The sequence below is a fragment of the Chaetodon trifascialis genome, chromosome 3 (assembly GCF_039877785.1).
Source record: "Chaetodon trifascialis isolate fChaTrf1 chromosome 3, fChaTrf1.hap1, whole genome shotgun sequence".
NCBI lineage: Eukaryota > Metazoa > Chordata > Actinopteri > Chaetodontiformes > Chaetodontidae > Chaetodon > Chaetodon trifascialis.
In genome coordinates, this window is record NC_092058.1 from 11,695,459 (window position 1) to 11,708,543 (window position 13,085).

Genomic DNA, 13,085 nt, shown 5'->3' on the forward strand with positions numbered 1-13,085 from the left:
GGAGGAATGCATAAGCATCACAGGAGCAGACAGGAGGGAGTCCTGTTTGAAGGGAATAATGAAAATTCTTCTCAGCCAGCTAGTCTTAGACCTGTTTAGTATGCATAGAAATCTCACTGGACAGTTTAGCTCCCCTCTCACTCCCCCTTCTCCATACAAGCCCCCCCCCCCCCCACCCTCCCTTGTCATTCTCTCATCCCGTCAGCCAATCAGCCTTAGCTTTATTAAGGAGCAGGTCTCTGGGGCAACATGGTAGAGGGTTTGGCCACATGGGATGTACTGTGGCGTCTGCAGAGGCTGGCATGAGTGGAATGAGAAAGCAAAAAACACAATAGCAATATTAAATAACAGCTAAAGAGGCACAGCACCTGTTCCTGTAAATGTTTCATTTCTGAAATGCAAATACCAGACATTTGTTTGTTTGTTTAGGTGAAGGTTAGTTTTGTTACAACACTATTTTTCTTCACGTAGGAAATAGAAATGTGAGAATTTCATTAAAGCACAGCTTGAGGTACCACAAAACCCCTTTATATGCATTTTACCACATAGCTTAATCAAATATTTATACAGACATGTATTGTTAAAACAGCCCAACCTTTACTTTATCTATAAAGACATAAAAGCAGGATTTCCTTTTGCTCCAGTACCAGCTGCATTAAAGTGAATGTACAAAAAAACAGCCTCTATAATGGCTTCATCTGTGTATTGAATATTTATAATGAAATCATCCACCTCTCCTCATGTAGAGATCATTGATCAGTATTCACGCTGTGTCACCCGTGTGACAGAAGATTGTGTTCCCTGGTCTTCTCATCCAGCAGCACCACTTCTCAGTCAGCTGGAGCAAGGCAACACCAGAGTAAACTAGACAAATTCATTCAATTAAGAGTGAATAAAGAGCAAAGCAAAATGCGATAGAAAAGAATAAAAGCACTGATGAGCACTGAGTCAGGTGTGGCACCTATTGCTTGTCACCGTATTTGGAACATCAATACAAGACAATGCCTGCAGTGTTACAGCGATACTGAAATGAAACTGAATTTCAACTAGCAATAAAATTATCATAACAGACATCAAATTTTAATTTCATTTTCCCGTTCTCATGAGCATCCTGATTAGATGCACCAACATTACATTTCATCAGTTTGTTAAACACTAAGCCAAGATCACAGCCTGCAGCCTTCAATAAAACTAAAATTAAAGTGATTAAACGTATGATACATGAACAGGAATATTGTATTTATTAACATGCCTTCTGTCACTGTGGTTGATTTGTTGACCCTAACATTTCCCTGTTTGCCACTGTACTGTATGAGTAACATTAACATTTACCTTCTTTTCTTACATGTTGTCTTAATTACATCATAGAACTTATTTAAAACATAAACAATCCCATATTAAATGTTTGCCAGTGCAGTTTCTTATTTTAATTTAAGTCTTCTGCAGTAAAGTTATTCTGGATCACAGTGTAAATTATACTTCCTCCTTGTTGAAATGCACTGTGGGTAATAGTCATGAAAAGATGAAAAGAAGCAAACAAAAGTTGCTCTGAGGAACAGGTCACAGTGTATGTAAATGCAGTGCTCTGAGGCTACATTATTCAAAACACTGCAATCTCATGTGTGTGCCATTAATTACTTCAGCATTTATTGGCTTAAGGAGAACACATTGTGTATTGTGTGTGGTATTCTGGATAAATCTGGTGCTTCCATGTTATAGTTTGTCAACATTTTCAATGGGTAAACCCACTCAACAAGTCCCTGGGTTTTGTTTGAGATCTTGCCCTGCTAACAAGCAGGATCCTCCTGCTCTCTCATCCCTGGTCAGAATTATTAATTTTTCTAATTAATTATTTTATCTCTCAATGGAACATTCACTGGGTAATGATATCTGCTGCTATTTGCAAGTGATCCCAGGTATTTCTGCGTTTATGCTTGTGTCCTGTGTGGTTCCTCCACAGAACATATGTTACCTTAGAAATATGATCATGGTAATTATCCTTGAAGGTATTCTGTATTGCTTTCCGTCATCATGTGTGGTGCGTGTAATGTGTATGGGTCCCAGGGGCCTGCGCTTGATGGTAAGAGGCCCTGAGCACGGTTGACCTATTAGCCCCGTATACTGTCACTCATACCAGCCCTCTCACATGATACTAACAGTTCATGAATGGCTATAGCCCATTATGCAGGATTAATGTATAATGGTTTAGTGATTATAGAAATGCAACCAGTGAAGAGGTTGCGTTCGTAACCGCATACATTTAGATGCAGCAGACCATCGGCTCCTGCTACATTGTTGCTACAGCACATGACAGAAAGGTGCAAACAGTGGCCAGACATTTGAGAAGCTGTTCATTTGTTTTTCTAATAGGGTGTTTAAGTTATATATGCCTGAGTATGCAGCACTCAGTGTATTTCCAAGTAGAGTAATTGGAGAATACATGAGAGATTGAGGACTGCTACAGTAGCTCCCTCACAGGATACACATTAGGCCATTATGCAAATGATACCTATAAAGAAAACAGAATAATGCATACAATGCAATAGGCCTGTGTTGGGGAAACATATCTCTGTTGTTAATCTAAACATTTGCAGAGCTAAAAGCAGCTCAAACATGTTTCTTCAGGGATTATTATGTTTTAAAAAAAGCAATAAAATGGGGCAATATTACTTAAAAATAAGTGAAGTAAAGTAAAATCTGCCAACAGCATAGCAAAATTCACTTACCAAAATTTTAAAAACAAGTGAAAATATCTAGTCTTGACGACCCCACAGTTATATTAAAATAGCGTATCCAGGCTAAAAATCTATCTGCATACAAAGAAATTCTAACTTGGACGCAGTTTTGTAACTGCCAGTGTTGCTCAAACCGCTTTTTAAGTTTATCTTCAAGCAATTAAGAGTAATTCAGAACCAGTAATAAAATCTGAGTGAGAAGTTGGAATATCTCATTCAGACAGATAAGGACAAAAAGCTTGCCTTGATTTAAGATATTTCATCTTAGATTTCACTTTCTACAGTGTGAGTCTTTCGTGCCTTCAGTGGAGAAACAATTTTCTAAACCCATAGAGGAAGAATATAAAACATATTGAGGCTGAAACATAAACAAGAAGTAAAATTCCTTTTTTCAAATCAAAATTGCATGAGATACCTGATAATGATACATGACGACGATGATAAATGGTGATTAAGTGCCGCATCTAATTCCGTAACATTCTCTGGCTCTTACCCTTCAGTTTTCTCAGTAATCTGCTTCCTTGTACTGTATACCTGTCCCCAGGATGTAGTTACCTATGTGTTGCCTTGTAGGTGACTGTGGGGTGAAGAAGCTAGCGTTTCCCTCAGGCAGCCAGCGGGTGAATGGCGTAAGACATTCAGGGGCCAGATGGGATGTCAGGCTTCAGTTAAGTTTCTGAGAGGGGATGGCTGGAAGCTGCTCTGGGCATGACCTGCTTCTCTTGAGATGGGAGCAAAGATGGTCAGTAGGTGCTCACAGTCTAACTATTCTAGAGAGACTGCAGAGAGCTGCAGCACATTGGTAGGTCCTCTGGGTCTGGAGTCAAGGAATAGAGAGAGAGTGCTCAGGGCAGAGCCGTTCCTCAAGGGTCGGGAGGATGAAGAGGTGCTGTGGGCATCGATAGTCTTTGATGTCAGAAAGGGAGGGCAGGAGGATACTTATCGAGCGTATGGGAAAGGAGGAGTAAATATAGATACATGGGGAAGCCACATTATAAACAAGGAGTCTGTCCACTCACACACCGCCATAAGCTTCTCATGCAGATATGACTGCGCATTTGCATAAAGTAACGTCACTGAAAATGAAGCAGTGACGTTTTAAAATATGCATCACAGCAAGCTTACACTCAATTTTATATAATACCAATCAGTTCAGGTATTTTTAGCTGCCTAATAGTTATTCATTCAAAGCAGAAAGTCCACCAGTGCCCTTAAAAGATATCCCTCATAATAGCCAGAGTCACCTTTTTTATAACTTCCAGCTGCTCATCAGGATGACTTTATACACCAAGGTGATGGGATGAAGTGCTATCTCATGCATGCTGAAGAGAGATAGCACTAAATGCTAATTAATATCAACTTTGAATAGGCAATATGAATTCAATCCAAGAGTAAAATTCAGCAGTATTTCTTTTTTAATAACTTCTAATATAGTCAGTCTGGGACTGAGCTATTTTATTTCCAACAAAGATTTCCTCCATTCCACATGCTCACCCTTGGCCCTTTTCTGTCTAATACTTTTTCTTTGCACTCTACAATATCACCACATCTCATTTCAGTCCTCTCACTGCCTCTTTCTTCTTTCCCCCTCCCTCTGACTTCCCCTGCACATACTGTACACACACTTTCACCACCACCTACAAATCTCCGAACATCACCTTCCCTCAACCTTCAGAAGCAGTTTAACACCAGCAGTTTCTGATTCATTTTGAAGTCCATACCAGATCCTTACTGATATCGTAACCACACCAAAACTATATGTATCTAGAATGTAACCTAATGTGAAAATGTATATTTTAAATGCATATGATAATCTGTATCCTGACTAAAATGGCTCTGGGTGTCCATGCCTGCAGGGTTATTATACTGATGCCTCCACCTTCACCTGCCTTTCAGCCACCATTTTCTCCTCTTCTTCACCCCACAGATTGTAAAGTGGGAAGGATTATTTCAGGCTTGCATAGCTCTGAAAGTTAAAGTCCCATTCATTTTCTGCCTAGACAATGGCCGGTTGTTCAGGCTTGGACGGGCAGAAAAGCTCACACGGTTAAATGGTCTGAACAAAAGATGAGCAACTGTGTGAGAAATATCTGGTCTGTGCACATTCACATGTATGGAGAGAAGTTAACTGTGGCTCCCATGGTGCATTTTGCAAAGTCGAAACCAGGTAACACTGTACATTCAGCAGCTTAAATCAGTTCTCTTTCACAGCTTGACATTTTGTTCCAAATTGAAACAGCAAAGCATTTTGATTTTGCTACAGGTGTGATTCACGGCTGACTGAGCTCGTCTGCGCTGCAACAGCAGCTCAGGCTAATGGGTGCTTCGGCGTTCAGAAGGTAGAAGAAAAATGATTTCTAAGTAAAGTTGAAATAATTAAACCTGATGCCCATAAATTGTTAAATTATTGCATATACTGTCAAATAGTTCAAGATTTCAATCTAATTTATCCAATTCAGCTGAAAGTAAAATGATAAATTTGATACCTCTCAGTGTAAGAAACAAGCCTTCCTCCCACTTTGCAACTCTATGATGGAAGCACTCTCACTTCCTATACCTACCTTTGTTCCACCCTGTGACTCCTTCCTGTCCTCTCCAGACTTCCTCATCATCAACCCCTCCACCTGCCCTTACTCTCTCCCTCTACCTCCCATCCCTCTGTCTCACCACACCTTACCTCTCCTCCTTTCTCTCCCCTCTGCTCCCATTTCTATTTCGGTGTGCTGGTCGGTCGCTGGTATCCCAGTGGGCCGGTGTACAGCATAGCCTAAATAGACCTGCTCCACATCGCTAACCTTCATCATCTCTCCATTTTACTCTCACTTCTTTCACTGAGTTAGTAACAATGTAACGGTGGTGGAAAAGTAGCACACCTTTCCTGAACTCTGTCTGTCCCTAAACTGATGAAAAATATAGTGTAGACTTGATTTTTGATTGATATTAATTCTATTTTTTGCTTGAAAAGAGAAGATACTTAACAGAGACGACAACAAATGTAACACAGGGGGTATTTTGGCGCTGAGCTGATGCACCTCTGCTAACATAGAGTGTGGTAGGTTTCGACAAGAGGACAAATAGCAGCTTGCAGAAGTGCAGGTGGCAATCAGTTGATTGAGGACAGTTGTGTTTATAGCAGATCCCTGAGGGGAATGCTCCTGCATTGCTTTTTGTGGCAGTAATGACAGGAGTGGATGGTCGCCAGATGATACATCATGCACGCTGCCCGCATTGCTTATGGGAGGATGTTGTTGATGGTTCTTGTGTTAACACTCCACTCACTAAGGTGAACACTTGATTTGTTTATCCAAATACGATTTGATACCGTACACACACACACACACACACACACACACACACACACACACACACACACACACACACACACACACACACACACAGTGTCTCACATACAGTACAACTCTATTGATTCGTAGACCACTGTCTGGATGTTTGCATCCATTTTTCTTTGGTGACATTGCCTTGATGTCAAGGACACAGATGTAGTGATGCACATGTGTGTGGTTGGCAGAATATCTGGAAAGAGAACAAAAAGAAAAAATGGAGGTGTAGCAGGGGAAAGACAAGATGGGATAAATGAGGAATCATGTTAGATGTACAAACATTAGTAAACCAACACTTCATTTTTTTACTCTGCTGTTACCTCTTCTCGTGCCAATACAGTCGTCCATCTCGTATCTACATATTATTGTAGTTTTCCTCTGTAATACCAAGACTGTGCTACTATTACTGCTCTTATTCCTCCTACATATCTCACTCACTATGTTCTGTACTGCTCCCAATGACAAGGCCTTTATGAATTCTATACATAACTCAGGATACTGTTTGCCCCACGCCTCTGTCATCCACCTCTTCCCACCTTCTCCTCTCCTTCTTCTTCTACCCTATCTGTGACTGCAGAGTTTAGTTGAAACACCTCTGCTGCTCCTCCATTTCGTCTCCTTTCTTTCTCATTTTCCTTCGTCCTCACCCAGCTTCTCCTTGTTTTCCCTCTAATCTTCTTTTTATCCCTCCCATGAAATAAAGTCCACATTTCAGTCTGGGTGCGCCTACATTTCTTTACATTCTCCTCTTCTAGTCTTACCCCTGTTGCTCCTCTCCTCTCCTCTCCTCTCCTCTCCTCTCCTCTCCTCTCCTCTCCTCTCCTCTCCTCTCCTCTCCTCTCCTCTCCTCACCTGTTGGTCCCTCATCCCACCTCTCCTCCTTGCTCCTGTTCTTTTCCTCCCTCCCTCCCTCCCTGATGATCATACTTATCGCGTCCTCCAGTCGCAGCACCACGAGCGCATTCCCTTCTGACGCAGTCTATTTAATCTCTGTCCCACAAGGGATCTCTCACATGGAGCAGCCGTCTCTTTAAAAAAGGACAATTTCTCCTGCTCTGCAACTCCTTTTCTCCTCCTCCTCTCCCTCTCTCTTCTCTACCCTCCCCTCTCCTCTCCCCCCTCCCGTAGTGGCTCTGTAAAAGGGAAAGAAGAGCTAGAAAGAGAGAGAGAGAGAGAGAGAGAGAGAGAGAGAGAGAGAGAGAGAGAGAGAGAGAGTGAAATAGGAGGCAGTGAAGAAGAGTGAGAGAGAGAGAGAGAGAGAGAGAGAGAGAGTGAAATAGGAGGCAGTGAAGAAGAGAGAGAGAGAGAGAGAGAGAGAGAGAGAGAGAGAGAGAGAGAGAGAGAGAGATGGCTCTCGGAGGACAGATTATAAATGATACACAGCCATTTTGCTCAGTGAAGGAGCAAAACCACATTGTGGGCACGCACACACACAAATACACACCACTACTCACACAGGTGTTCCTCTGCAGTGTAGTAGCAGTGACCTTGAGGCAAGCTTAAGCAGTGTTGTGGCACAGTGGTCAATCACTCTGCAGTAGCACTCTATATGCAATATTAAGAAGATTTAGCAGGGAAAGGAATGTGCTGAAGTCTGTAGGAGCCGTTCAGCTAATACATGTCTGGTATGTCTATAAAAAAAAACCCTGATTTCATTAACATTCAGTAATGTTTTATTGATGCTTCTAGATCAGTAATATGCACCAATCAAATTCAAATTTGGCATTTTGAGTAGCCAGAATGAACACACAAATGTAAAATAAAGACCTCTGGTAGCCGTATATCCTCTGCTAAAGGACCTTGCTTTGTCTTGTTTTCTTGATCTTTTAATCTGTAATCCATAACACTAGATGACAAAGCATCTAGTGCTGTGTGTATGTCATTGTTTCACCCCAGTTTGTTGGTATGCATTGAAAATGGATAGAGAGACAAACCTGTTCAGCGTTTCATCTGCACGCTATGTCCGTTTCATTGCAGTCAACCATAGAGGTGGATGTAACATTACTGCGTGTTGGTTTAAAAAGCAATGCAGATTTTGACTGTAATTAATTACAAATTCCCACAGTCCCACAGACATCATCAAACCTCAGGCCAAACACTTTTTAGAATGACTTACTGTACTAACATTTGACTCTGCAAACATGATCACTTACTGTAAAAATCCCTCCACCCCTTGATGGGGTGTAACAGGACACCATGAAATCTTCTCCGACCTGGCAACTCAAATGTTTTTTTTTTTGCACATGCTGCTTCCTGTTAAGCATTCATAAAAATAATTAACCATTACTAAAGTTGTTAATGACAACTGGTGAACCATTTGTCTGCCTTACTACAAAGTGTTCCTTGTCCCAAAGCTGTGCCAATTTTTTAATGCAGCATAATACAAAAAGATGAGCAGGTGTCGGGAAAAAATAATAATGGCTTGTGAACATTTCCGCTGGGACATGTTATGAAGTGCAATCACTTCTCGAATGCTTAGGCTTTTATATCAGGGTTTGATTACTGCCTCTGGAGAAGTACACTGTGGGCTGGTTTCCCAGACAGGGATTGAACAAGGTCTCAGACTAAAACAAAATGTATATCCATTAGATGTCCACTGAAATGCATCCCCAGTCTAGAACAAGCCTAATTTCTCTTTGAGAAATTGTCCTTCAGTGTACAAACGATCAGGAACCTGTACCGCTCTCCATCAGTAGTGATGCATATTGGCTGAAAAGCCAGTACACATATTGATTTCACTCATGACAAATATGCCAGTTACAACAGAGGGAGATTCAGATGAGCTGGAGAAGCATTTTTATGTTGAAACAGTGTGCAGTGGAACAAAAACAGCTGCAGGTGTATTTTGTGCAGCACATTTTGTCTGTTTTTCTCCCTTGTTTTCGAAGACATTGGTCAAAACAAAGCAAGCAACAGTACTGTTATTGAATATGCTTATTGACGTATGGTATCGTATATATAGTTTTATTTAAGCAGTGAAAACTTCCTTCTATTAAATCACATCTTGTCATAGAGACTGTCAGACAGATATTTAGACACACACACAAACGTGCACGCACAATCGCAGACGCCGGACATGGCCGGCAGTGAAGTCAGCTGTCCTGAGAGATGCCTGACTGAATTAAAAGGACAGATGCCAAAAACCAGACTCTATTGGCCTGCTCCCATGGAGCCTGGTGCTGACTCACAACAGTATACAGTATGTCTGCGTGTGTGAGTGTATATAGTGTACACATTAGTATTCAGTAGAACTACCTGTAAATGTAAACAACATAATAATAAATGAGGCCATGTTCATAAATTCCAGGTGTAAAACTGGCTGTGAAGAAACCCAGTGCTGAAAAAACAACATACAGTATGTGCTTAGTCAGCTCTTCTGGGGAAAATTAGGAAAAGATTGGCATCTGCCTCCAACAACAAATGATTTGAGCTGTGAATTGTATGATTTTTTTAAAAAATGTATTCTCAGTTTTCAGTTCATTTGAAAAAAAATCCAGTGTTCAGTTCGGCTGAGGGTGAGGTTTCTGGAGGGTGTGGGCCGAGGGCTGGGCCTTGGGTGGGGTTGATCTAATCTTGTTATAATTGTCATTTTTTAAGCATAAGGCAACACTGAATGACTGTCCAGTGCTGTATTTTTTCATTTTTCCTGTATTTTTGCTGTCAGACTGCCTTGGCTTTGAAATAGTTAGTGACGTAAAGCATGTTATGGAGGCCTCATTTTAGTGGACAGTCTTCTAATGCAGTGAGTGCACAGGTTGGGGCGGAGTGTCCTTGGATAAGTGAATCGCTCAAAAATACAGTGACAATGACATCTCCAAATGCTTTTCTGTCCCAGGTTGCTGTCATACATCTAAATCCAGTTCTTGTCCTCTGAAATGTCCTGAATCTGAACTGGCTGCTGGAAGCCAGCAGTATGGATAGCAAGTTGACAGGCGTGGTGATGCTTTTAGCTGAATATGCAGAGTCCCAGGCTATAACCGGCTTGTTTCTCTCCATGTCAGCTCTTTTCCTGAGTTGACCTCTCTCCTCCCTCTTTTCCCGCTGTGGGGCAAAACAAGGGTGGTACCACTGCTGCCAACACACAGACAGACAGCATTTCCCTCTCAAGGGCACATACTCCACACAGTCTTGGACCAGATCCATCCTTGCCTTGCTCAAGGGCGCAAATCAGCTATCACTCAACTTTGAGTTTACACATATGGCAGAGGGAAATAAACCATATTTCAACATCCCAGCAGCAGCACAAAGTAGGAGCAGGAACGTGGATTTCCCTCCGTGGATACTATTTTATATGTGTCCCTCCGTGTCTTTCTCAGAGTAATAGAGATTCTGTTACAGAGATAGTCATACTTATCCAAGGGCACAAAATCAAATCACTAATATCAGCTTCGATACGTCGACCACTTCTTTTGTGACGGTCAGTTACATTGTTATCCTGTAAATACATATACAAGAGCAGGTTTGGATTTAAACGACTCTTCATCAAGGAATTGTGCATTACCTTCAATCAAACCTTCAGTGGTGGAAGAAGTATTCAGGTCCATTCATCAAAAGCACCAATATGAGACGGCAAAGATGAAAGTTGTGCATTCAAAATGTTACTGAAGTAAAAATGCAGAAGTATTATCAGCAAAAGTGCTGCAGAGAAATGCCCTGTGTGAGTGATTTATTATTATGACATTAGGTTAATATATTGCAATGCATGAAATCACATGTAAATCACATTTTACTGTTGCACAGTGTAGTTTTTACTGCTTTTTATACTGATAGTTTAATCTGTACCAAAACAATGTCAAATGTGTCTGATGTAAAATCCTAATTAGCAAAGTACAATGTAACTATAGCTGTCAAATAGATGAAGTAAAAAGTAGTTTTTGACTTTTTAATTACAAATACCTCATAATTGTACTTAAGTACTCGACTAAATGCACTAAGAGACTTTCAACCACTGCAAATCCTAAAACTCTGGATCCAAATTTTGATGTTGGGTACATTTTGACGAAGTTCATTCAAGTTATTCAGGAGTCAACTTTCAAATATTTGTCTGATCTAGCTTCTCAAATGTGAAAATTTTCTTGTTCTCCCTGTTTCGTAAAATGAATATCTTCAGATTTGGATTCTTGGAACTTGTGAGGGACATTCTTCTCTATTCTTATCTATGGCAAATATTCTACCGTTACAACGAGAGCTAGTATTTCAGTATTTCTTTACAGCACATAAATATGCCCTGTCAACACCAAATGACTGGCCTTACATGAGTGGCATATGGAAAAATCAATTGTGCTGAATGCCATGTAAGTACATCTGTTTCATGTCAGGAATATTAAAGGAGATGCATCCATTTGTGCATCCGATGGAACTTTTCAGACGGGGTTTCACAGGCTCAGTCACACCACGGTTCAGTCACAATGCTGCTGCATAGCACAAGCACAGATCAATTCTCTGTCAATTCTCCACTTTAAAGTCCCCACAGTGCAACTCCCATTGAAAGAGAAGGTAGAATGATTATTCTTATATGCTGGTGAATCGATTTCACATATCTTTCATACTGATGTTCAAATATGTTGATGAAATTATATTGAATAATAATAAAATTACTGTTATAATTATTAGTATTTGTTTAATTCAGTTGGCATTTACCCAGCACACTCACAGCACTTTCCTTGCTGTCCTCCAAACAGTGTATTTTCCCTGCAGTTCCAAGCAGCCAGATAATAAGGGGCACATTAGAGTGTGTAGATTTCCCTTACCTGTCATGACTATTTCATGACTCTCTCTGGTAGTTTGAATTTTAATAGCTGTCCCTATTGTGTCCGGAGCTTATCTGAGCCCCTGGGCGAAACCAGAGACTGACACCCAGATGGGAGACTGCAGATAGACCACTGTCACTCTCCCTTTCAGCCTCTTGGCCCTGGACGCTCTCCCTTTTCACTCCCAAGGGGGGAGGGTTTGCTGATTCGTGTGAGTGTGCATCCACTGTGCAACTGGAAATGTTTGTGTGTGCGTGAGCACGAGGGAAAATACAGCAGCTTCTTATCGGCATGGTTTGCAGAAGCCATGGAGTCAAAATTACAGTGTCGGGGTTATGTGAAATAGCGTTCTTCAGATTAGATTTTTCCTGTGCAATAAATAGCTCACTGGGGAATTATTTGAAATGAACCAATAATTTTAGGTTCAGACGCTATGATTTGTAAATGGGATGTACAGTAAGCTCCAAATCCTTAGCAGTATTAAAGCTGTCAACATATTCCTGTATACCTGCATTCATGCATACAATAGTCTCTTTTTAAGGATGAGGATATATAGGAAGCATCACACATGAGGAAGTAGTGAACAGGTGTGCTTCCTCCACCTATGCATGTATGTGTAAAGAGAGACAGACAGATAAAAAACAGTAGATACTGTACTGCATTGTTGCAGCTGCTAGACAGCGACTGCTCTTTATTATTTATCTCAGAGTCTATAAGGTAAATAAGAATTCATTACAATGACATTTCATCAATAGACAGGAGGACTTCAAAAAAGAATTTATGTTAACTTGACATTTAGTTGAATAACACAGATGGATAGATGAATGAAGGGCAGAGTGATGATAGATGGGTGGATGGAGGGATGCATGGGTAGATTGACTGATTGAATGAATGGTTGAACAGTCTGGAATTACAGGATGAGGTAACTGACCCCGTTATACTTTACCCTTATCGCTAAGCAGTTGTGTCTAAACACGCTTGCACACTCTCACTATCTCTTTCTTTGCCACACGCACGCACACAAGCGCACACGCACGCACACACACACACACACACACAGCTCCCCACACACAGAAGCTGTAAACAGATGTCTCATTAATGTTGTGTCCACATCTAGGTCAGTCGGGCCAGCTAACATTACAGTGTTTGAGGCTCAGATGGTGGAACAGATAACAATAAATGACTCATAAATTCAGTAAGAAACACTTTTTTTTCAGTTGTTTTTCCACTTGCAGCATGTTGAATAAGTACATTTGTAC

The 13,085-nt window shown here is 40.9% G+C and overlaps 1 protein-coding gene across 14 annotated transcripts in view; it reads left to right on the plus strand.

Moving 5' to 3' along the window:
* The window catches only part of atp2b2 (ATPase plasma membrane Ca2+ transporting 2), a 119,431-nt gene that overhangs the window by 55,778 nt on the left and 50,568 nt on the right, over window positions 1-13,085 (plus strand). The window lies entirely within an intron of this gene.